Below are 23591 nucleotides of genomic sequence, written 5' to 3'. Positions count from 1 at the left end.
CTCCATAGGCACATACCTAATTGCATGTAAACATTCTGTAATTTATTACGTGACACAAAAACATTGGTACCTTCAAGCTGAAAATACAACGGTTGATAAATACTGAAAAAACTACGATTCTAAAGTGTCACTTACAATATAGCTCTCTAACTGCCTCCCCTGACTGGTTGCTGAACTAAAGATACTTCCTCAGTAATGGAAAATCTGAGAGGGGTCTCAGTCTGCTTTTTAAGGAGCCTAATTCTTAGTCAAAGTTATGAGTGTTGTAGGCTTGTAAGTCAGCACAGCTTTGGAAAAAAAATACTGCATTTCAGTTTGAAAATACCACTGCATCGCATTTTTGCTGTACTATTCTACCTCAATCAGCACAAAAAAAAGAAAAGCTCTACTACCTATTAGTATATTTTTACCCATAATTGATTTATTCACAAACTGTTAATGACTGCAACTAACAAGGAAAATAAAATAATTAAAAAAAAAAAGCAATGCAACAGGAAAATGAACACGAAACATTTCCAGTTCACAGCCTCATTTGCAAGAGACTATGGCTAAGGGAAGATATTTAGAAATACTTGCAAATTAAAATGAGGCTGAAATATTTCCTCATAGTAGGATATCTACAGAATGAAAGCTGGATTCTGTTCTCGGCTTTGCTGCAATTTGGAGGTATGATTTCAGATACAGCTTCCTTGCCTGTGAAATGGGGCTGACAATAGAGCTGTAGTTTCCATGCACAGTGCCCAGTTATTTAGACCTCGTCATGTTAAATAGCATCTTTTTATCCCGCAGGAGGGAAAAAAAGATCCAGATTGAGGCAGTCAGGAACTGTTGAGACTCAGAGCTGAAAAGACAGTGAAATCTAATCTCCAGACCATGGAAATCAGTGGAAATTGACTTCAAAACACTGTTGATTTCAGTGGTTTTGGGATCAAGGAGAACAAACTTACCAGACAAAGACAAGTCTCTTTTTCAGAGCAACACTTGAGTTCTTGATCGGAGAAGCCTGTCAGACAGCAGCAGACTGTACCTTTGGGACAGACCTGTACTGAAGGGCTGTACACAGTTTTAGGGAATCCAGGAGCACGTCAGGGAAGGAGTTCTTCTGCTCTCCCCACAGCTTCTTCAAGACAACAAAGAGGATGTTCTGGCTTACCCCTACGGTTGAGCAGAAAGTGTTTGGCACCAGATCAGGTGTGCAGAGCCCCAAAGAGCAAGGAAGCCAGGCTGTGTGGGGTGAGTTAGGCACAGGGACCTGCTTCTACCTCCTATCCCTTCCCACTCCATTAGCATCCAGCCTGTCAGCTATGGGAATTTCAAACATGTGCAGAATCACATCCAGAGCACGGAGTGTGCCAGACCTTGAAGGCATTGCAACCACTGTAATGCTATTTTTCCAGCCCAAGGAGATCATGGCTCAGTGTATTAAGCATCTTGATAAAGTTTTATGCAACCACTCTTTAAAAACCAACACAGAAATGGTAGTGCTGTATTTTTAGACAGATAACTACAAGGGTACTCCCATATGTGTGCTTCAAAATTAATCCAGTAGTGCAGTCAGGCAATGGGTCAGAAATTACTTAATGAATAGTACCATTCCCTTTTTAGACTTCTATTATAGAATGGTATTTGGGTAACACTTTGGCACAGCGCACAGGGAAGTAAGTGTAGAGCTCTAACCCTGTTCATGGGCTTTTCCCCTCGAAGCATCTGCCCACCACTAACACATCACACCCTTCACACCCTTCATTGTTAAACTATCTGTTCCCTGCATTTAAAAATCCCACTAAATTGAGCACCAAACCTGCAGAATCCTACTCCATCGACTACACACAGTTTTCAGAGGATGGAAAACGCTATGTGTTGGTAGTGCCAAGCTTATCCAAGATAACCCACATCCTTTTTCTCAGAGATGGCAGGGGAGAACAATGTTAAGCTGTAAGTAACAAAGCACACACTGGTAATCTGTGGAAAAATCCATTTTAGAAATGTAATAGAAAGTGATCTGCAATCCCAGGCAAGACAGGCAGAAGATGAAATCTAAAGGAAATCACATTTTAAGCACTGAAGTAAAGTTATGGCAGCCAAGTAATTAGAACTCTGCTCTTTTAGACAGCATGTAGTATCATTGTGCTTAAGAGCTCATGGTGTCCATAGTATTTAATTTTTTAAAAAATAAGCTTTTTTTTATTTCTCTCTGGCTCCACTCCTCACTACTGCGTACTAATCTCTATACTAGTTTTCCATGTACTAGCAGAACAGGCACCTTCTGAGAAAAATATTCTGGATTATTAATGGTTGCAAGTTTTTGTCGTTGTTTGTTTGTTTGTTTATGTAACTGTTAAGTTATTAACAGAGGCATTGAAAATTCCCTTTCACAAAAATTTTTGAACCATTCCTTATCAAAGCTGTTCCTGTCTTCCACTTCTTCCAAGGACCACTCTGTCCCAGCTCTAGCCTTCCCTGCTCCCTGTTCACATGGTAAAGGAACAGAAGTAAATACCAGAGGGTACTAGTAGTCAATGCCTAGTTGCATCTGAGCCCATTTCAGTTCATGTTTGAGTCTGGAAGTCTCACTAACTTCGAGAAGCACCTCATTTTCACAGCATCTTTTCCAGCAGGAGAAGGTCAAAACCACTCTGAAGGTCTACAGGGCCCAAAGGATGATCCAGCTGGTACCCTGGGAATGTTCTTAGTTTACATAACATACAAAGACAGCTAGAAAATTATTCTTGCTGAACCTGACTAAAAATGCATGTGCAACATCATTAATGGTTTCTATTTCCTCTAACTGAAAGGCAATTTAATAAATCATCCTTTGCCATAGTGCTACTAATTGCAATGGGTTGTGAAAAAAAAAAAATCCCAAATGATTTTTTTAGAAAAGTCACACATCCTGAAGGTACACTGCTGGCAAGCCCTCGAGTGTTTATATTACAAGCCAAGCAATTTAAATAATCCCCAAGTTCATTACGTTCAGCTAGATGCTCAGGAAAGGTCCTCTCTTCCATTGGTTTCCAAGAATAAACCAACACATAGAGCATCCTATTTTTCACAACTGGTAGGTTTTGTGTGGCTGGGACTGAACTACAGTAGCAGGATTTTAACAACTGCGGAAAAGACTATAAAACTTTCTGCCCCTTATTAACTACTGTGTGACTATTAGGTTTATGGGCAATGTTAACTTTGCAGCATAAGAACAAAAACATTGTAAACGGTCTCCAAAATGTTGGAAGCAATTTTCCCCAAGAGAGGCAGGGGGCCCTTCCAATCCCAGTAAGGTACGGAAAGGGTCATGTGGCACACATGTAAAACTAGATTAGACTCTCTGTTGCTAAGTAATTAAACCTAATTGTAAACCTGGGCAAGTGCTGAATTTAAAACTGAGCTCCCTGTTCAGAGTTCCAAAATCTCTACTGAAAATCCACGGAAAATGAAAACTGCCTCTTTAAAAGAAATCAGCTTGCAGCTCCCCAGAACGGAGCCCCTGGGCAAGTGGTTCAAAATATGATTTTTATAAACAAATCTGACATAGCAAACTTAATGCAAAACCCTATGCATATAACATCACTTATGTGTGCAACTCATTTAAATTATAGCTGTAGAGAGAAGGAAATAAAACTGGCATATTAACCTTTGGCACAACAGTGCTCACATACTAGCGATGTTCAGCAGCAGATGATATTATTGTGACTCCCACTAGTATTGTCATAGTGAAGGGTCTGTCAGAATTCATGTTTGAAACCTCCACAGTCAGAGTTTATTAATGCAGCCATGAGCATCCATTCCAGACCTATGCTGGCATGTACAGTCTTAGGAGCAGAATTTTTTTTTTTTTGCTGCAACTTCTCTTTCCCCCATCACTGTTGTATTTAAAGTCACTGAATGCAAAAATAAAATCGAACAGAAATTCATGAAATACATTTCCGAATCACCATCATATTTAAAAAGACTGAGAGCAAAAATAAAATAAGAAAAATGCAAAAATAAAATTCATAAATTAATGAAATATAGCTTTCCACATCTTATTGCCATAAACTCATTGGATTCCTTGCTTTCCCAATGTTCTTTGTAAAGAATAGTCTGCTAATTCTTCCTCAAGAGGAAGAACCCTTTCCAGCATTTCAAAAAGACAAGCTACATGCATAAGCAATATGAGCTTAAAAACAACTTAGAAATTAAATTTAAAACATTCTCAAATTTTTTTGTTAAATGCTCCACAGTATTGTATGCATTCCTATATAATTAACAAAAGCATCATGCAAAATAAACCTTCCTTGTTAAAATATGTCTTACTGTGATTAGCTCTGGCAACGACACTCAGGACTTGATGTCAGTTCTTGGCCTGTCTGTGTTCTAAAACATTTTGGTCAAAAGTTTCAGACATCAGACTTATGCAACAGCTTGAGGTGTCCTTTGATTTGTTTTCTTCATGCATCTGGAAAACAAAAAAAGGTTTGTTACAATGAAGGTCGTGAAGCTTGCCTATGGGTAAGGCTGTTCTCACCTGGAGAACAGTTATCCTTCAGAGTGGTGGCAAATGGATACACAACCCAGCACAGGTCCAGGGGAGAACACTTTGTGGCTCCTTATTTCAGAGAGTGACTCATAAAAGAAAAGCATAAAGCCAAAAATATCAGCAGTAAATGAAGTTGACATTAAGTGAACCAATCCTGAGAGATAGTAAGTATGACAGCGGGATGAGTTTTGAGTTCCCATTGCACTTCCCTTGCCCACACAACAGAAGTGAAACAAGTGCAGACCTGGTGCTGAGCTGCAGAATTCAATGGTTGAAATAATCATCTGGTTACTGGCAATGCCAGTAGATTTGAGAAAAGTTATTTTATCAGAATATCAGAAGGCTGCAGCAAGACACATTTGTATTGTATCTATTTAAATGACATCTAGATAGTTTTAAGCAATTGTCAGCTTCTCTATTTTGTGGAAGAATCCCGAGAGCCACCCCTATTTCCCTGGATTGCTTTTACCAGCAGTCCTTTGAACCAAGCTGTGACATGGGCAGTGCTGAGCCAAGGAATACACGATGCAGTTTTAGTATTGCGGGATTAAGAATGTGTTGACTTTTCTATCCTTACTTTCTTTGCTAAAACTGGGACAAATCAGGACTACAGATGCTGCTCTACAAGCTGTACTAGCACAAGGCCAAAGATCAATGCCTGTGAAGCCGAAGGAAAAAAAAAAAGACAGATTTCAAATACCAAAAAAAAACTGCGAAGAAACTTAATCCTCAAAAGGTCAGAGGTACATCTGAAAGGCCCAGGCCATGCCTTTGTATCAGAATGTTACAACATTAGCCCTAATGACTTAATAGTTTTGCCCTTGAATTGTGTCAACAGGAACCTATCTTATTACATGGTAAATTAGTTGCTTCCAGCCTACTCCAGACTCTCAGATGATGGGAAGACAGAGCTACTTCTAGCAAAGTTAGAACCTAGATTAGAACCTCTTTAGTACCCAAACAGTGTTGCTAAGCATTATTTAGTAGCATTTAAATTTTTGGACATGTGTTTGCATAAATGAAGGCTGGAAACAGCATGGAGAAGAAGCTCCTACGTTTGGCATTCGGGAGCCAAAATTCAAAGGCAGGCATTTCTTTTGCATGCTGTTGTGCAGTGTCATCAAAGGTCATTGTCTGCTGCAGATACCAGGGGATAATGACCAAGGGTCAGGCCTAATGATGGCAGGCTCTAGGTAACAGAGGATGCTTTCTTATGCTCCTTATCTCCTCTCAGAGAAGTTTGCATCCTTTACAGGCCTTCCTCACATCCACGCGTAAAACCAAGTTCCAAGCCTGGCACAGCACAAAACCACCATATGCCCAAGATGCATCAGCACCCAACCATTCATAGCCTCTCCTTGCATAAAACAAAGGAAAACAGTAGTTTCTAAAAGTTACTGTTACCAGGCAATTGTCTCCTTGTATTTAAACTGGAAAATTCCATATTTTTCGACTTATCTGGAAGTCTTTGCTTCACATCTGTCTTAAAAACCTGTCTCCTGTCAGCTAAACAAAGGGTTACTTTTCACAATAAATACACAAGAAAGGAGAGACATGCTTATGCCATTCTGTAAGTCTTCTTTAAGGAGTTTTGCAGGCAAGTAAGATGCAGCTCCAGACACTAGACTTTTAAATCATTTAAAGCTGACATAAGCTGATCCTAGGCACGGTTTATAACCATGTTTTAACTTTTCAGCTCTGACAATTACAAACTGTATTAGCTCCACAAGTACTCCTATTCAGCAGTATTGTCAAAGCCCATTCATCCCAGTCTCAAAACAGCACACCAATCCTTTGCTTTGCCAGTCTCCATCCATAACCTTCATCTAGCTGTTACTAACCACGCAGGGAAGGGCAGGAGAGATCTACGGCCTGCAAAGAAAAAAACCTTCATCTGCAATCTGTGGTAGCTGCAGTTTCCCCGTGTTTCAATGTGCTTTTCAGGCCATCTCAGCTCGACAGGAAGAAGCCTGGCATCCTCTAAGCATGTTGCACTTCTAACCTTTGAGGATGTTCAAAAGGAAAGAAAAGAAATAATAAATGAAAGGTCTTAGCCATTTTGCATGAAGTTGCATGAAAAGTCTTGGGGCCTAACTTGACTGGAACTGTTTTAAGTACTCCTCTACTACAGCAGCGGTGTGTCATATCAAAGGCTTTGTTTGGCATCTATCCACAGTTATAAATAAAAAACATATTTATCTTTGGTCATGCATATAATTTAAAAGTCGGACAGGAGAAAACTTTTTTCTCCTTTTAAATCTGTAGCAAGCTCAAGATAAGTTCTTATAAATTATTTCTCTTGAAAGCAGAGGAAAAAAACCAACCCCAAACAATAACAAAATAACTTGGCTATTTGGAAATCTGGAAAACAGATTATTTCTTTGGATGGAACAAAGTGTGTGTATGTGTCATCATGACTCTAAACAGTTCCATGATTCCCTATGGAAATACTTAATTGAAGCTAATAAGATGTGGAGTTATCAGTGGTTTTCTGTGATAGATCTCATATGGTCTCTTCAAGATGTTTTACCTCCTTTAAAATGTACTGACCTAAGGTTGTTTTAACTGGTGATCTGAGCAGCAGCCATGACGAATACTAAATCTGAGTGAAACCCTACTCACAGAGGGGGCAGGATTTTGGGCAAACCCCTTATAACTCCAACATCTATGCACCACAAACACTTAAAGTTCTGATTTGTAGCATATGTGACAACATCCCATAGAAATCTTCGAATGAAAGAATTATTTGCCTCCTAACACTTGCATATTGAGTCAGAAGTCCTTTCTTTTGGCATCACAAAATTAGGAAATATACTATTATCAGCAGACTGCAGATACTAACACAAATCTTCCTATGTTTCATAAGGTGATCCTACAAGCTCATCCTTCTGACAGAGGATCAGGCCCCCCCCTTCTTCCATTAATCAGATTAGTTGATCACAAGCACACGCTATAAAAATTTTTGACTGGTTACAACTATTCATAATTTGTGCTTTTCTTAAATCTCAGTTTAGAAAAGCAAATCTCTGCTAGATTTGAGATGGAGATATAGTGTCCATACAGAAGACTGCATTTTTAACCATAAGCACATACCTACACAGCCTAATGAAGAGCCAGTAAAGCTTTCTCTAAGTGCAGAAACAGGTTATTTGGCATTTGCAAAGTGCAGGTGCTTTATGAGCATCTGCACATACCCATTTCTGATAACATCTCCAAATAAATTTGGCTTGAGCCAATGTATCTGTGTCACTATACATGATTAAACCATTCTGAGGTTTATGGAAGAGGAAAGGATTTTCCTATATTGATAGCAGCTGAGTTTTTAAAGGACTACAGGTAGAGGTAATTTGCATAAGTTTGGCACTCATTTCACACCTACATTTTAGGTAATTAAGTAAACTATCTTCCTAAAATTGACCAAAATTAAGTAGCTTATCATTATTCTCCTTTAGGAAGAGAAATTTGTGGACTTTTCTGGCATAACCACCTTTTGCCTTCAGCAATTTTTTTCCCTGAAAACTTATTCCCTGTGCCTGCAAATGCATTCCACTGCATATGTTTCTTTTTAATGTTAATATTCCTTTTGGATATGCCCTCCCTGCTGATAAAGTCAAGTACATGTCTGTGGGCTGTAGGGTCAAGTTCAGTGTACCACCTATCCAGTAATTACGTCAGTCAGCAGCAAGCACAGTGCATTCATTAACCTATAAGCAACCTTGGTATTGAACTTACACTGACCAAAATTATATTCAGTATTAAAGAAACTGAATGCAAATATCATGATACAGGAAATGCATGGATACAATAAATGCCATGGGATAACATTGCATTTGAACACAGTTGAAGTCAACACAGATTCAATTTTGAGATGAAGCAACTACTTAGCAGATGCTTACCACCTCTCAAAATTAATGCAACACAGCAGTGAACAAGCTAAACAGGACCTCTGTATTCATTCTCCAGCCATCAAAGAGTAAAAGTCACCTCCTGAAGGCAATTCCTGTCTTGGGCATCCAAACTCTGTGACACCTCTTGACTCCTCATCGACTACACAGGGAAGCGAGGGCAACTGAGCTCCTAAGTCAGGTGCCGTGTGGAGTTAGTTAGCAAAAAAAGAATCCAGGCTGAATTTTTTTGCATATTTCTGTTGCCAATTTTCCTGTAAGTCAGTCTGTAACTTTATGTGTGTTCCTAAAATGCAAAAGTGCCTAAGATTTACAAGGTTAGCAATGCACACTGCTGTAAGCGGCACGCAAACTCAGATGCTGTGGGATTCTTTACCATGCAAGTTTTCATCCATCTCAGCATATGGATGAACTGAGCAGAGGGGAAGCAAGCCTGATTGTAATTACATTAAGCACTTTGGCAATAAGGAAAAGTTTGTACTTGTACACAGATGGCTTTATGTTACAACGCTATAAATGTGCCAAGTTTCATGGCTTCACCACATGATGCAAAAAAGGGCCTTGATCCAAAGTCTGTGCAAACCTGGTGAAAAGCTCTCCCTGATTTCAGGGCGTTTTTATCAGGTTTATGGTAAGTCCACTGGACACACCTGATAAGGAAATAGCCTTTTGTACTAAAATGTAATTATTTTTAGACCATTTTAAGCCGGTTTGCCTATTTTAGCTCAAGTCTTCATGCTTTGGTGGCTCTGTTTTCTTCAAAGGAGAAACAATAAAGTCCAGTTCAGGTTGACTAAAATGAATTTGGCTGCCCACTAGTTCTCATCCATGTTGGAAACTTAAACTTTGCAGACTTCATAGAAACTACTAGGGGAGAAAAATTATTACATTCTTATTCTATGAGGTCTCTTGAGTTGTGGTGTTTTTGATTCAAGTCCTCTCTTCCGTGAGCCTCCCAACTCTACTACTTCATGAAGGTAAGAGATTTTAAAACTTACTTTAAAAGTCCTTAATTTAGAAAAATAAACAAAAAATCTGTCAACCCATTCCTCAGTGTCTCACTATTACTTATTTTAGGGTAATAAATCTTCACCCTGACAGCTCTCTGATGATGCATTATATTAATACATCATAATGACAATACTTGTGATATATGATGAACATATTTTCTGAAAGGGATATCACCGATACATTCCATCTTCCCAGCACAGCAGAAGGTTGTCTGGGAAAAGGGGGAGAAGGAGAGATAAAGGATGCTCTTTACCCAGAAGGCAAAATCTCACAAGAAAATGCAGAAATAAGTTGATTGCCCTTGTTAAAATACCAAAGAGAATAAGAAATAAAATGCTGCTTGTGCACAAGCAACTTCTTGTGTAATCAGTGAGGTTACCTGTTTGCTCCTCAAATACTGGTGCTCAGGTTGGATTAAAAAAGGGAAATCTAATAATACACTTGTATCAGTCATGCTAATACAGGAGTAACAAACTCCAGGAAATAATCATGAGGATTTTGATAGGGTTGAAAGATTGTGATAGTGAGAGGTGCAGTATTTAACAGGGTCATCTGCAAACAGAAATAACTGGCAGCCTCAGTGAATGATCTTGTGAGAGTTATGTATACTCCAAAGAGTCACCCATGACTGACATAAACCAAAATTCAAACATGTACAAGGTGATGACAGGGGTTTTCAGTAAGAAATAGTTAACTTTTGATATGGATATCTGGCCTTCCACACCACCACAACGCATTAGAGCTAGATCATAGGCTGGTGTTTGCTGTGATGGGCTCTGCACAAACAGAACAAAGACAATGCTGGCCTCAACCAATTTAAACTCAATTTCAAAGGTTTAGAAGACAAAATCAGTCCCTGCCTTAGCAGAGCCTGTTGCCTGGGCAGAAGGTAGGAGTAACTTTTCTCCAAAGGCTCATCTTGCCCGTGTGACAGTGCAAGACTTGACAACAGCTGGTTTAAAGTGCCCTCCAGGTGCACTTGCGTTGCACACAGGTAACTGACAACGACCTCAGTGCCACTGTTTGTGGCATAAAGATCACAAAGGGTGGACAGAAATCACCTTGAGTATACCAACAGCCTTGTTTTCCCAGAAACATAGTCTTTCCATCCACTACGAAGTTACTGAAATCTTAGTATTTAACTTAGGTGCATAATTAAAAAAAAAACAAACAAAAAACAAACAAACAAACAAACAAACAAAACCCCAAAAAACAAAAACAGTGGAACAAGCTTCTGGTTTTTTAGGAATTCTGATACTGATCTGATGTTTTGGTGAAAAGCTTGACTTTTGCAAAACACCCACAACAGACTCTCTTCAAGACTGAATTGCTGTTGTCTGCCAATACTCCACAAGTATCTGAAGGCCGTTTGGACCATTATTGTGATTCCTAAAGTGTGTGATTGGAAAAACTGTCTGAGGATGAACAGCTTTCATCACCTCTCTTCTCTTACACACTTACCCACAGGTACTCACCGTGCCATTGAAACAGAGTCTGTGATAAATGTTCTGGTCTGACAAATACTCACTTGTTCCTCTGCACAGGATTAATGAGAAGAAGACCACGTGAAGTACATTTTGTTTCTGCTTGGTCTTGTTGATGCTGAAGGGCAGAGGTAGATATGATGCCTGTTTTCCGAAACAACTCAGAGGCTTGAGGTATCCTTTTTTTAGTTGAAGAATTAGAAAACAAAATTCCCGTGAGATATTTAATGAGAGAAAAAGATGTCATGATTAAGATTCACAGAAAAAGATTAAAATATTACAGTAAGAGTGAAATTTTAAAAACAAATGTATCTGAGCATGTATTGGTGTGCAACCACCTGAGCTGACAAGCAAATTGTGTTTGAATGTAGTTGCATTAGCTTCAGTGTAAAGTTCTGCATAAAGAGAGGCCTTGGACATCGCTGTTTTGAATTTTCTAGAAACACTTCAGAGAAGAGCCTCAAATTCCTGATAAGGACCCGCAGGTCTCACTCTGCCTCAGAAATGCTGAAGATGGAAACAGCAAGAGTGCAAGCAAAATGACAGGAGTGTCAATGTTACTCTGTCGAACGCACGAAAACAAGCAATGATGCCCAGTGCAAGGCAGTGCAACAATCACCCTCTCTGAATGTGAATGGAGTGTTTCTGAAAGATGCTTATTGACCTCTGAATCTTCAATCTGCAGAAGAGATATGAGCTATAATGAATATAGGAAGCCACGAGGTGATAGCCATGGTGCCTTGCTAGCAAGCCTATCTCCCAAGGGATGATTACAGGCAAAAATAAAAAGGTTCTAATGGAAATCAGCTGATAGAATCAACACTGCTAAATCCACTGTGACTTTCCTATGACCACGTGCGAGAGCCTATCGTAATGTTATTTTGCATTGCAAGCATTTGTCCTTCACTTGTTGAAGGGGAACGACCAGCTCATGTTGTAGATGAGCTGTCCTTCTGGATATTGCTGCTCTGAGTCGAGCAAACTGCATTACCAAGTAGATGTCACGGGCATGCCAGATGTCCTCTCTCTTCCAGAAAAATAAACAAACAAACAAACAGAAAGTAAAAATTGAGAAGCGTCACAACTATATCGCTTTTCATGCAGGAATACAGTGACTTTCAGGTTCACCCTTAAACCCAGTGACAGGGGTTTAAAAGAAATTATTCAAAATCTGAAACAGAGTATCTTTATTAATAAGGTGAGGTGATTCCAATTATTTTATTAGAATGTTCTTTGTGATTTTTTTTTCTTTTTTGTAAAGTGAGAAGCACATACAGAAAGTCCTGTTAACTGCCATTCAAACCACGGATCTGCATTACTGTAAAAAATTGCTCAGTTAAAGTTCGCACAAAACAAAAGTGAAATTACCCCAAAGGAATCTCTGTGTTTCAAGACAATTTTCTTGCTGAGTTTCAAATATTAAAACTCTCCCAGTTGTTAAATAAAGAGTGATGAGAAAATGCATGCAATTTTAATTTCCACTGGGATTATGCCTGGTGTGAGACAATCATGTTGTTAGATATTTTTCTAAAGACTAAAATAACATTATAGCATCTGTGAAGGATGTTATGAAGAACAAGGTACTGAAATAAAAAACATTTTTTCCCCAGATTGGCTACTTGTTATGCTTTTTGCTGAAATTGCTTGAATTAGAATTTACGCAAAGCTTTATTATCTAAGACACTTCAGCTCAACTTGGTTTAACTGATGTATCTATTATCTTATCTATCTTGTGGTTAGTGAAGGCTTGATATATCAACTATGGAGAATCCGTGCAAGTACAATGGATATTTATAAAAAAATGACATGATGTTTCCTTGCTTCCCCCCCTTCCAGCAGTGCCAAAGCAACAGCATATTTTAAAATCAAAACTGGTGTTCATAATGCTCCCTGCAAAGCCACAGGTTAGTGGAATGGCCAGGCTTTCACAATGCCTGTACACCTGCCTTTGTTCTTCCTTTGGGGTCTGGTGGGATTTCAGGTGCTCTTAAAAGATCTTTGTAGGGAGACCAGAAATGAGGAATGGCAAAGAGGAACTTAAAAAACCCACAGATTACAGTCTTAAATATAACTAGTTCATAATTCCTAGCTCATAATCAGGCGCTGAGGAACAGATATACCAGACATGAAGTATCATACTGTAATGGTAAGAAATTTTCTTGGGAGATTTGGCTCTGGCTGGGAAAGAACTTGAAGGGTTTTACTAAACAACTCCATTGCAAGAAAATTAGAAATGTCAACAATGACTAGGAAAGCATCCTGCTAGAAAAGCAAACATTACCCTGTTTGATTTTGTTTATTGCTTTGTTTGTCAAATCTGTAACTTTTTCTAAAATATTTCAGCCTGGAGGAAGGAAATAACAATAATGGAAACACTACCTGAGAAACGTGTCAGTTTTATAATTGAGTATACATGCAAAAATACTGACAAAATTGACAACAAATACTGACAATAATGTATGTTTCAGTTCCTGTACTTCTTTGAATATTGGCAAATAAAAAAACAATGGGACCTGCCTTCTTCAAACTCTTTCAGGAACCTACAAAGTCTTCTTCTCCTTTTCTATTAGTAATGTTATTCAGCAATACATTTAGGACAAGGATGGGACAGTAATTTTCATCTCGCTCCACTTTCAGACAGTTTTCACAAAGGAAACTGCTCTCTAGTAAATGCATTATCCAGACAAAGTTTAGGTGAAACCAAATTTTTCCAAATCAGTTTATATTTGATTGTCCTGATGCAGGTATTTTCCAAGGGAGATGTTCTAGAGGAATTTTCTAGGCTAGAGGGCAGCTTGTGTGCTTTGTGTCGTCTCCTCTTAAACTGCAAACTTATTCATGGAATGGGTAAAATCTAGGCAAGCAAAGCACATTTGTGGATCTTGGCATAACACTTGTCTGAGTGCAAGGAATGGGTAATGGTAGGAATTTTACCATGTATTCCTTGACAGGCAGCTGCATAGCTGAGGAGAGCTGTGAGAGTGACAGGGAGTTTATGTATCCTGGAGATATGGGGAAAAACAAAGAGAAATAGGAAGAAGGGGGAGCAAATTAAGTGGCAAAATCAGCAGTTGCTATAGCGGAACTGTACTGCTGGTTCATTTTTTTTGGACTTGATTTAGAAAGAAAAATAATGGGCACATTTTTCCAGATTTATTATGTTTGGAGATAGTATATTTAAGCAGAATAGACAGCGTGGATATGAGTGAGAGTCTAATGATAATAGTAATTAAAAGGAATTTCAAGGCCAACCAAAAGTGAAGGAGACAAATTCTCTGCCCCTGGTACTATTGACAGAATGGTGTCTCTTCCACTTCTGGACATTGCCAAAGACAAATGGAGACAAAACAGCATAAGTGAAGACCACACAATGCCAAATTCAGAATCCAGGCAACAGCTCCAACAAAAGCCATTTCAAAGCTAAGACAACAATGGCAGCAAATCCAAAAGCATCACTATGGGCTCTAAGAGGCAATGTGCCTTCCTCCTTTCTTCTGGCCTCTGATTAGAGCCATTGGCAGGGTGTTAGTCCACTTGGAGACTGACATGGAAGATCCTTATATTTACATTTACATTCACACCCACCCAGAAATTAAAGGATTTCTCCAGATTGGTCCTACACGATTCATGTCCATAAGGTAGAGAGCACATCAAGCCATCCCTACAGCCTGTAATCTTGGTAGTCTCAATGTGGGTTTCTACAGGGCTGGTCTATGGTGTGGCAGCCCTATCCTCCAGCTCTGAAGTTTCCTCAAAGGCCAAAACAGCCCTTGACAGCTTTTGTAAGTGACACAAGAGTTTACATCTAGGGATGACAGAAAGCCTGTACCAATTCCAACAGAGCTCAGATCTGTGTGGGGTCATTACCACACACCAGGGAATCCATATTTCCACAGAGTTGCCACAGCCTGGGCTATGGTTTGCTAAACAAGTAGCAAAGGAGGTCTGTACCTGGCTCGTTTTGCATAAGTGGCCAACAAGAGGTTTTAAAACCTGCAGGGTCAGAAAGTCTCTCTCTCCATTGTGCTTCAGGAACACAATGCCACTTGAACTGGTTCTTGAATTACCTTTACTGTTCTAAAGACCCCAAAACAACATTCTCAAAAAATACGTAGGACAGTTTTGCATATGCAAGGCCAGCAGAGAGTTACTTAATAAAATTAAGTGAAGATCATTGGGAACAGAACAGTTCACACTTTATTGTACAACTCTGCAGCTTTCAAAAACATAAACCATAGCAACAAAAGTTGAAATTAGAGATAAAAAGCAAGTTTAAATGTCTTTGATGACTTCTGTGCAGTAAGGGAGGCTTCAGAGCTCATGCTAGTGTAAACTGTAAGGAAAAAAAAGCCAGACCCTGAAACTGGGAATAGGACTCCAGAAAAGTCTGGTCCATTCCCCTTTACTCTGTAGACTGTGAAAAAGATGGGCATATTTAAACTCAAGTCTCAAACACAGTGGATTGGTGATTAATACTCTCTACTCCTGTCCTGCCTAATGAGTTTGTAAGATCTCTCATTAAGTGTTTGTCCCAGTCATAGCACAGCTGAGACCAGGTCTCCTTTGGGGCCCCTCTACTTTATGATGCAATTAATGCACATAACCCTATGCCATTTATAGTCCTCGAACACTAACGTGTCATGTGTGCTGGGAGGATGGTGTTTCGGGACCAGCAGTGACTCACTGGCAGCAGGCCCCCTTTTTCTGCATCTTTTGTATCTACCTGTTCTTCAGTGTTACAACCCCTCTGCTCTCCTGGGTGCTGGAGCTGATGACAAGCAAGAGCATCTCGCTGTAGGAGGCCAGAGTAAAGCAGAGATGACCAGGTAACTACTCACATACGTCCAATGGACCAACTCTCCCTTACTTTACTTACAAAAGAAGGTTAAGTGGAAAGAGTGCTAAAACTCCCACTGACCTCAAAAGGGCCAGAATTTCTCACTCTAATTTAAGTGACATTATTTGTCAGTGCAAGGAGGGTTTTGTTCAGACTTTCTGTCTCACCTCACCTTTTCCAAGTAATTTCTATGTCCCCACTTAAGAGATTTCCAACCACCACTGCTTCATCATTAGATATATTGCTTTTTTGTCCCAGAAGGATTTAATTCTATGTATTTACTTATTTAACTTGTGTACCCCCACGAATTAACATCTTCTTTGCATTTAATAGGCAGTAGAGTGGCATGCAAAATCAAAGCTCTGTTCTGCTGAAACTGCAAGATGAAACACAAGAACAATACTAACTTCAGGGAGTTTTGTAGAGAGAAAATAGGAAGTGAAACAACTTTAAAAAATGCACACTTTTCTAATGCATTAAAGCCTTCATTGCTTTTGCCAAAACTTCACTTTTAAGAAGAACCAGCTGTGGATTTGATTTCTATGTTTCTCAGCCGTAAGTCAATAGAGGATTCAATTCTAAAGCATAAGGCATATAACATACAGTGTGAATCATCTCTTGTCTGCATATAAGATAGCACAGATACATAACTTGCTTAGTGAAAGCTTTATCACCAAGGAAACACATTCATAAGCATTGAATCTAGCACCTTAACATTTACAATCCACTTTAAAAAAAATGCCAGCTGTAAATAAGTCTATACTCATAACTCGAATTATGTGGTATCTATCACTCATGCCTATTTTAAGAATTCCTCATCGCCTAAGAGTGGCAATGGGCTAAGTCAATTTGCAAAAGTTCAGAGCTTCTGGAAATTTGGACTCTGATCTTCCACAAGTTAATTGTTTCAGTGAGATAATAATTTTTTGGTAATTATGTCCAACCAATCCATAAGTAACCCCTCACAGAATAGGTTTTATCTAGTGCCACTTGCTATTTCCTAAAGGTCATGGAGTCTCTTTTTCTCACCTCTAACAGCTCACCTTTCCTGGGTGCACTATGGGGAAGCATAATTCCAGCAGAGTGGAAATTCAGTCAGCAAATGAGGCATTGACATAAATATTCATGGGGGAAAAAAAATTTTTGAAAAAATTTTGAGAAAAGAGAGTAGGTAAATCACAGCATCCTCGGGAGACCACTAAGATATGCACTGACAATTTACATAGATTTGCTTAAAATTTTGCCTGTAATTTAAGAAGTGTTTCCATACTTACTGAATTATCACCTTCTTGCCAGTATTTGGGCATCTATTGAGCACTGTACACTTGATTGAGTACACAGCAGTGGCCCAAATGCCACGTGGCACCCATTTGTCATATAATTGATTTGCAGTCTGGCAATTAGCAAAGGGAAATTATTCTGGATTATACAGGGAAATCCTTATGCCCCAGTCAATACACAACAATGTGAACTTGACTTCTTGTCTAGGATTCTTTCCCCACTTTTCAAACCAAGGGTTTTCAAACCAAGAGGAATCCACTTTTTAAACCTTTGAAACCCTAACCAAGGACCTGACACGAAGGCAAGCCATGAAAGAAGCACATGAACTCACAGGGACCATCTGCATGTACAAGGCCAAGTTTTTGTATAGGCACCAGAAGATAAGCATTATCTCAGATAGAGTCCCAGTAGAGTTCAGCACAACTTAATATGGTAAAGATTCAGTTTCAAGACACAAAATTGCAGGAAAAATTTTTAAAATGCTTGATTATGATTTGTGCCGCTGTCACTGACAGCACTTTTATGGACCTCGGTAGGAAGAGAGCAAAGCTGATGCCATGTGCCCTTAGCCATCTCTGAAAACACAATATACTTAAAATATTTTACTCCTTGCAGTTAATCCTACAAAGACACACATTCATAGAGACACTTGTTTAATTGGGAATCCTCTGAACTCAGTTCATGTCTGGATCCGGTCTGGTTCCACGAGGCTAAATAGATACGAATAAATTGAACTGTTTTCCAACTCAGGACTCAAATCACCAGCAGTCATCATAAAATCCAGTGCTAACTGGATGGGATGTAGAATACCAGACTCCAGCACCAAAATTTGACCATTCAGTAAAGAATAGTATAAAAATGATTACTTCAAAGCCACTGAAGAAAAAGAACTTCGACTGGTGGGTAATGACGCAATCTTGAACTTTCACACCATATCTCAGTAGATATTACTGCACTGTAATTGAGTTCATCAGGTTCCCTGAGCATGCCCATGCTTTTGTCTCCTTTTCTGGATGATTTTCACTGATATGATGCAAAGGCCACTACTGTCTGCTGGGGGGTTGTCTGTGCTAACCTGAAGCACGTTCTTCTCCATTGGTTATTTCACCCTTGTTTGCAGCTTTTCAGCTTTCAGGTCCTCCCTAATGAGGACAGTGATCAGAGGGATACAACACATGTAACTTTTACAAAGACAAAATGAATGGCAATGTTAAGGTTTCCTCCTTTTTTTTTTCCACTTTTCTAAAGAAAACCTTTTATTTAACCCTGATGCTATAAAAGAAGGTGATGTCATAATTTATGATATTAAACTGGTTACTAAAATGTCATTACACAAGTGATGTTTTAATTGATGATGTTAAACTGGTTAGCAGGAAAGTGTCAAGTGTCACTTTCATGACATAAACTGCCAGTTATGATTATATAATATCAATTATTCTTTGGAAAACTGCATTAGATCAGTTATTTCTGAACCAGTGTAGTTGGGGCAGGTTCATATTTTTTTAAATGCTCTTCATCCAGTTCCCATTATTAGGAGTAAAATATACTTCGGATGCAGTTCAGGCTTTTATAACTGTCTTCTTGAAACATAATACCTCCCTTTCCCATTTGCCCTTTCAGATGCCATCAAATCAACAGTGAGCTAAAACGAAAGCTGTGAGGTAAATTTTATAGGCTTAACTGAGCTTGCCTTGTTCTGCAATCTACAGAAACCAAACTTTTGAGATGAAGGTAATCAAAAATAACAAAACACAATCGTAATAGTAGGTTAAATATAGAACATTAGGATTTGCTGACAGAATGTTGGTTACTCTGAGCCCTGTTTTGATGCTGGATCCCCTAAAGCTTTAGCATCCAGCTGTTCTACAAATTCTTCTAAATCTTACTCAGGCACAGAACCAAGAGAATATATTAATATCTGAAATGCATGCAGCCAGATCTTAAAAGCTTAATCCCTTTTAGGGATAGTTACAAGTAAAAGCAGCAAGTTTAGTTCATGTGTACTCTCTGGGTCCAACAGGAGTACACTGATTCACTGCCGATGCCGATCTGATGGACTGAGATTATAACATTTCCCTGTGCTAAAGCTGCATTTTGTTCCTTGCTGTCAGTGACACACCTCTGGCTAACTGGCAAAGCTATTCAGAGATGTCCTGATAACCAGTTAGATGCAACATAACAGGATGAGATTCTTACAGAAATTTCTGAGCTGAAATCTCACCTATTTTATAGGAGAATAGGTACAATCCCATTAGCAAGTGACTATCTCTTGGTCAGGACTGTTCAACTTGTCTATATGAAGATTGTCCCCACACATTTCCCCTATTGTAAACTGGCAAAAAACTACAATGAGAAAATAAACAATGTACATCCATGCAACCACACCGACCCTGAGAAATAGTTGGGACTCCAAAGCCAACAAAAGTTGGCTGTTAAATAAGCCACACTTTTACTTTCCTGAACAGCTTTGCGCTCAGAGCGGTTGTGATTTATGATGAAAGCTGGATGTGGAGATGACTAAAAAGAGCACACTTCTCTCCACTCTGTTACCTGTACTAACTTGGATCAGATCAGAAGCTATGCTTCTTGGGAAAAGTCTTGGAGGTTTGATCAAAAGAGTTGTGGAAGGTGACAGGGAGAAGCTGTAAAGAGGTAATAGAGAAGCGTGCTAAGAAATATTTAGAAACACACATGTGATTTTCATTAGGTTTAATGGAGTTGGTGGAAATTAATCTGCAGGGCAAGGCTGAAAACTTACCTCATGATTTTGTCTATGCAAAAGGCATCTGTTGTCTCTTTTTAAGTCTCTTGTTCACTTCATGCTTATGCAAGTAATGGATTTGGGTATTATCCCACTCTCCCATCTTTCTGACAAGGTTAATGATGTTTACTGACCTGAGTTCATTAAAAAAAAAAGGGGGGGATAAAAATTAAAAGAAATAAAGAGGAGCAGGAAGAAAAAAGGAAAGAGAGATGTTAAGTATTGATTATCCACATGCACTGGGTGTTTTATTATCAACATACTCCAGGTAGCACCTTACCTATCAGATTTTGGGCACATACAAATTCCATTAAATATCAGATCTTTAATGTAGATGGTGAAATAATGCCAGAATTTTGAAAGTTTATCCCCTTAACTTGCCCTCACATCTTCTCTATCCGACAGACATTCTCATTGGAGCCCATAACTATTTTTCTCTTTTTCCTGATTGGCTGTAAATATTTAGAATGCACTTTCAAGGCAGAGAGAGCTCTCATCAGGCATCAAGGGATGCACCATATCACTCGGATTTACATAACAAGTCAGATAAAAATCTATGCACCAAAGAGTGCACACTTGTTGACAGGACAGAAGGTTGAAATCTTGTAAGCTAGATGCCTATTACAAGAAAGATGAGGATAAAAATTGATTCAAAATCTTAACAGGTTGGACCTGCTCATCCATGTAGTTGCTGCACTGTCGAAACACATTCACAGCCTGTGGCTGTACTGATAAACCTGCAACAAGGCTCCAGCTTACAAAAGTGAAATTCCTGCTAACATTTCCTTGTAACTGAAAGAAGGCATCCAGACACTAGTGGGCTTTGTAAAAGTTATATCATAATTTATAATTGGTTGTTAATTAATGTCAGATCACAGTGGAATTCCTATGGAATTACAGAGTGGAGCCTCTTTAATTACCAGTTTATAATTATAAATCTCATTGGAATGAAAAACACAGGAACTGTAATAAACGATGATGATCTTAGAACACTTCTTCGACTAATAATATCTTCATGTATGTCTCTTAAGGAATTTTAGAACAGTAGTCTTCACTTGGGGCAGAAAACAATTTCCATGATAAAGGATTTCCCTTCTTGCATTCTGCAAAAACTAAAGAGGCAAAAATCTGAAACGTTATTTCACAACTGGAACAATTACACCTTGTGAAATGAGGAATACATCTCAGGCCTCTTGGCAGTGCATCTTGAAAATTGTGTACCCCATACGTCACTAAGGTAGGACCTTTCTCACTATTACTTTGTACTTTTGTCATCCTCTACTGATTTCCCTTCAAAAAACCACAGAACTAGCCCTGATTGTGTCAGATCCTCTATGTAATTATACAGCAGAGGACTGCAGCTTTCTGTTCAGGTTGCCACGATCTGCGCTGTACTTGCATACAATCAAGGATGAGATGATTAGTACTGTGCATGTTGATTGTTAATTAAGTGTACACACAACAGTTTGTCCTATGTTCTGCTACACACATTTGGACCTCCCTAAACTTGATTGTTAATTAAGTGTACACACAACAGTTTGTCCTATGTTCTGCTACACACATTTCGACCTCCCTAAACACCCGTGGGTGGAGAATTACAACTCTAACAGCTTTACACCAGTACCCTACAGACCAAAAGCTGATGCAGCATGAATGTTGTTACGAATTTATTCAATCATCTTTTCCTCCTTTCAGTTTGACTTCGGGCTAGCTGAAACGAAACAGAAGTTGGGGTGTCTGCCACATGGAAGCAGCCCTCTAAGCAGAGTTCCCAGCATAGGAACTCATCTCTGCAACACATACAAGAGGCAGGAGGAGGAGGAGGAGGAGGCAGCTGCCTCCCTGTCTCACCAGCGGCATCACAGCATGGGACCCCAGCACAGACCTGTGCATCCACATCCCCACAGCCACCTCAGTCAAAGTCATTATCTCCAGAGCTTGCATGGGACAAGGAAGAAGATACTGATCTGAATTCAGTAATTGTTTTCATAATTGGCTTAGCTTTGCTGGTGAGCAGCAAGTTCTGTGCCTCACTAGCTTGTTTATATGTCCCAACAAGTTCAGTCACTTTCTCTCTTTCTCTAGACTGCTTGTTACTGCTTTCAGCCATCCTCCTAAGACATATTTTTGCTCCATAAGGACATGAGTAATTCATATGTTGAGCACCTCCTCCCCTGCTTCTAACAACATTGTTTTTCTCTGTTCCTTGCATTTTTCCCTGGTCCTCTCACAGTTCTGTTTCTCTGTGCCTTTGAGGCTGCAGCCCTGTGCTTCTCCCTGTGTCCCCCTGTACAGCTGTGAGAATCTGTAAAACTGCCAATGTGCACTTTATAAAAACTTGTTGCAGATCTGATGGGTTTCATTTTGCAAGCCAAGAAACGAAGGCTTACAACATAATTGATACTAACAAATTGAGAGAGGAACTATGGCCCCTACCTAAAATAAAAGACAATCACAGTGAATTAAAGGTCATGCTATAAAAAACTGTGCAGAGAAATACTGGAAAATAAGAACAAATTTAACACAGGCTACAGTGGAGTTAAACCAGAGATGAATTGGGCTAAATAAAACATAAGAAACCTATTTCCTGTACTAATTACTCCACTTCTTAGAGAAGCGTAATGTTGGCATCAGCCTTCATACTAAATTGCACCACAAAACCCCGACACTTAACAGTGTTTTAGCCTACACATTAGGGAGGCATTTACCAATTCTTATTTTGCCTAGCTGTTTTTTATTTCCTGACAAATTTTCCTTGCAAGTTTTATCAAGTGGAGAGATGCTCCTTGAACAGCAGAACTGGTATTCAAGGTCTTTGAGAAGTAAACACATAATATTATTTGATTATCCATTTGTTTTTCATTCCACCTTGCAAAAGCATCCCTTTAGTAAATCCAGACCAGCAGCATCAGCAGAGTGACTTCCACACACAGCCAGTGTTTCCCACGGAGCACATAGGTTGCAGTCACTAGCACAGGCAAAAGGACAGCTTGTTTCTTCTCATTCGTTTTGTTGGCAGAACAAAGACAACTGCACATTAGCAACAGACTTTCATATGGACACTGGAATTAATCAGACTCAAGTTTGCCTTCCCCTAAATCACAGGGTCATGTGAAGGTGGGGAGAAGAATTTGCAGTGGTATCTTCGTGGGACTGCATTCCTCATTCTGCCCGAGATAACAGAGCCCCAGCTCCTTGGATTGCTGATTATTACAATCACCAACAGACACACATACATATTCAGGGAAAGTGTTCAAACTCTCACATTTGTATTCATTTTACTTTGACTCGACTGGAATCATAAAAGGAATGTGTAAACGAGGAGAGCCTGTTGCTGAAATGAAGTTGAATTTTTTCCCCACAGAAACTTGGGTTCATGACAGCTTTTTGTTGGGCAGGACATTAGCCTTTTGTAATTTATTGCTTTTAGATTAAATCTGGGGAAACTCAATATTGCAGTTGAATGATTAGAGCAATACCCCTCGGAGTAATAAATTTTCTTTGGTGCTGTGCATCTCCCGATCATGTTTCCCTTCTAATTACATTTACATAAATGATATTCTGCAAAATTAAATTAACATTCAAACCGTTACGCTGGCAAGGAGAGACAAAAATTAGTTACAAACTTACATCCCTAAAAAAATGAAATGACACCTCATTCTTTCGACAAACTGAATCACTGCTATCCCCCAAAGTGTCTCACACACAACTCATTATTCTAGTTGGTTAATCACCGACCTAGACGCTCTGCTCCCCCCCTTTCGGAAGTTTATAGTGTGAGGAACTGCTTTCCACG

At 39.2% G+C, this 23591-nt stretch overlaps 1 long non-coding RNA gene across 2 annotated transcripts in view; it reads right to left on the bottom strand.

Annotated features, from left to right (window-relative positions):
* LOC135410815 (uncharacterized) overlaps nucleotides 1-10555 on the bottom strand; it is a 33116-nt gene extending 22561 nt beyond the window's left edge. The window contains exons 1-2 of one of the 2 annotated variants that reach the window (XR_010428887.1): nucleotides 4294-10555; nucleotides 948-1933 (exon numbers count right to left, since the gene is read on the bottom strand). This is a non-coding gene — a long non-coding RNA (uncharacterized LOC135410815). Of the gene's footprint in view, nucleotides 1-947 lie in introns of both variants that reach the window. The other variant, XR_010428886.1, reaches the window with a different exon arrangement.
* Nucleotides 10556-23591: the final 13036 nt, after the last annotated feature.

This window comes from Pseudopipra pipra, chromosome 3, assembly GCF_036250125.1.
Source record: "Pseudopipra pipra isolate bDixPip1 chromosome 3, bDixPip1.hap1, whole genome shotgun sequence".
Taxonomy (NCBI): Eukaryota; Metazoa; Chordata; class Aves; order Passeriformes; family Pipridae; genus Pseudopipra; species Pseudopipra pipra.
The sequence above is the reverse complement of the archived record's forward strand: the minus strand, read 5'-3'. Positions and strand labels throughout refer to the sequence as shown.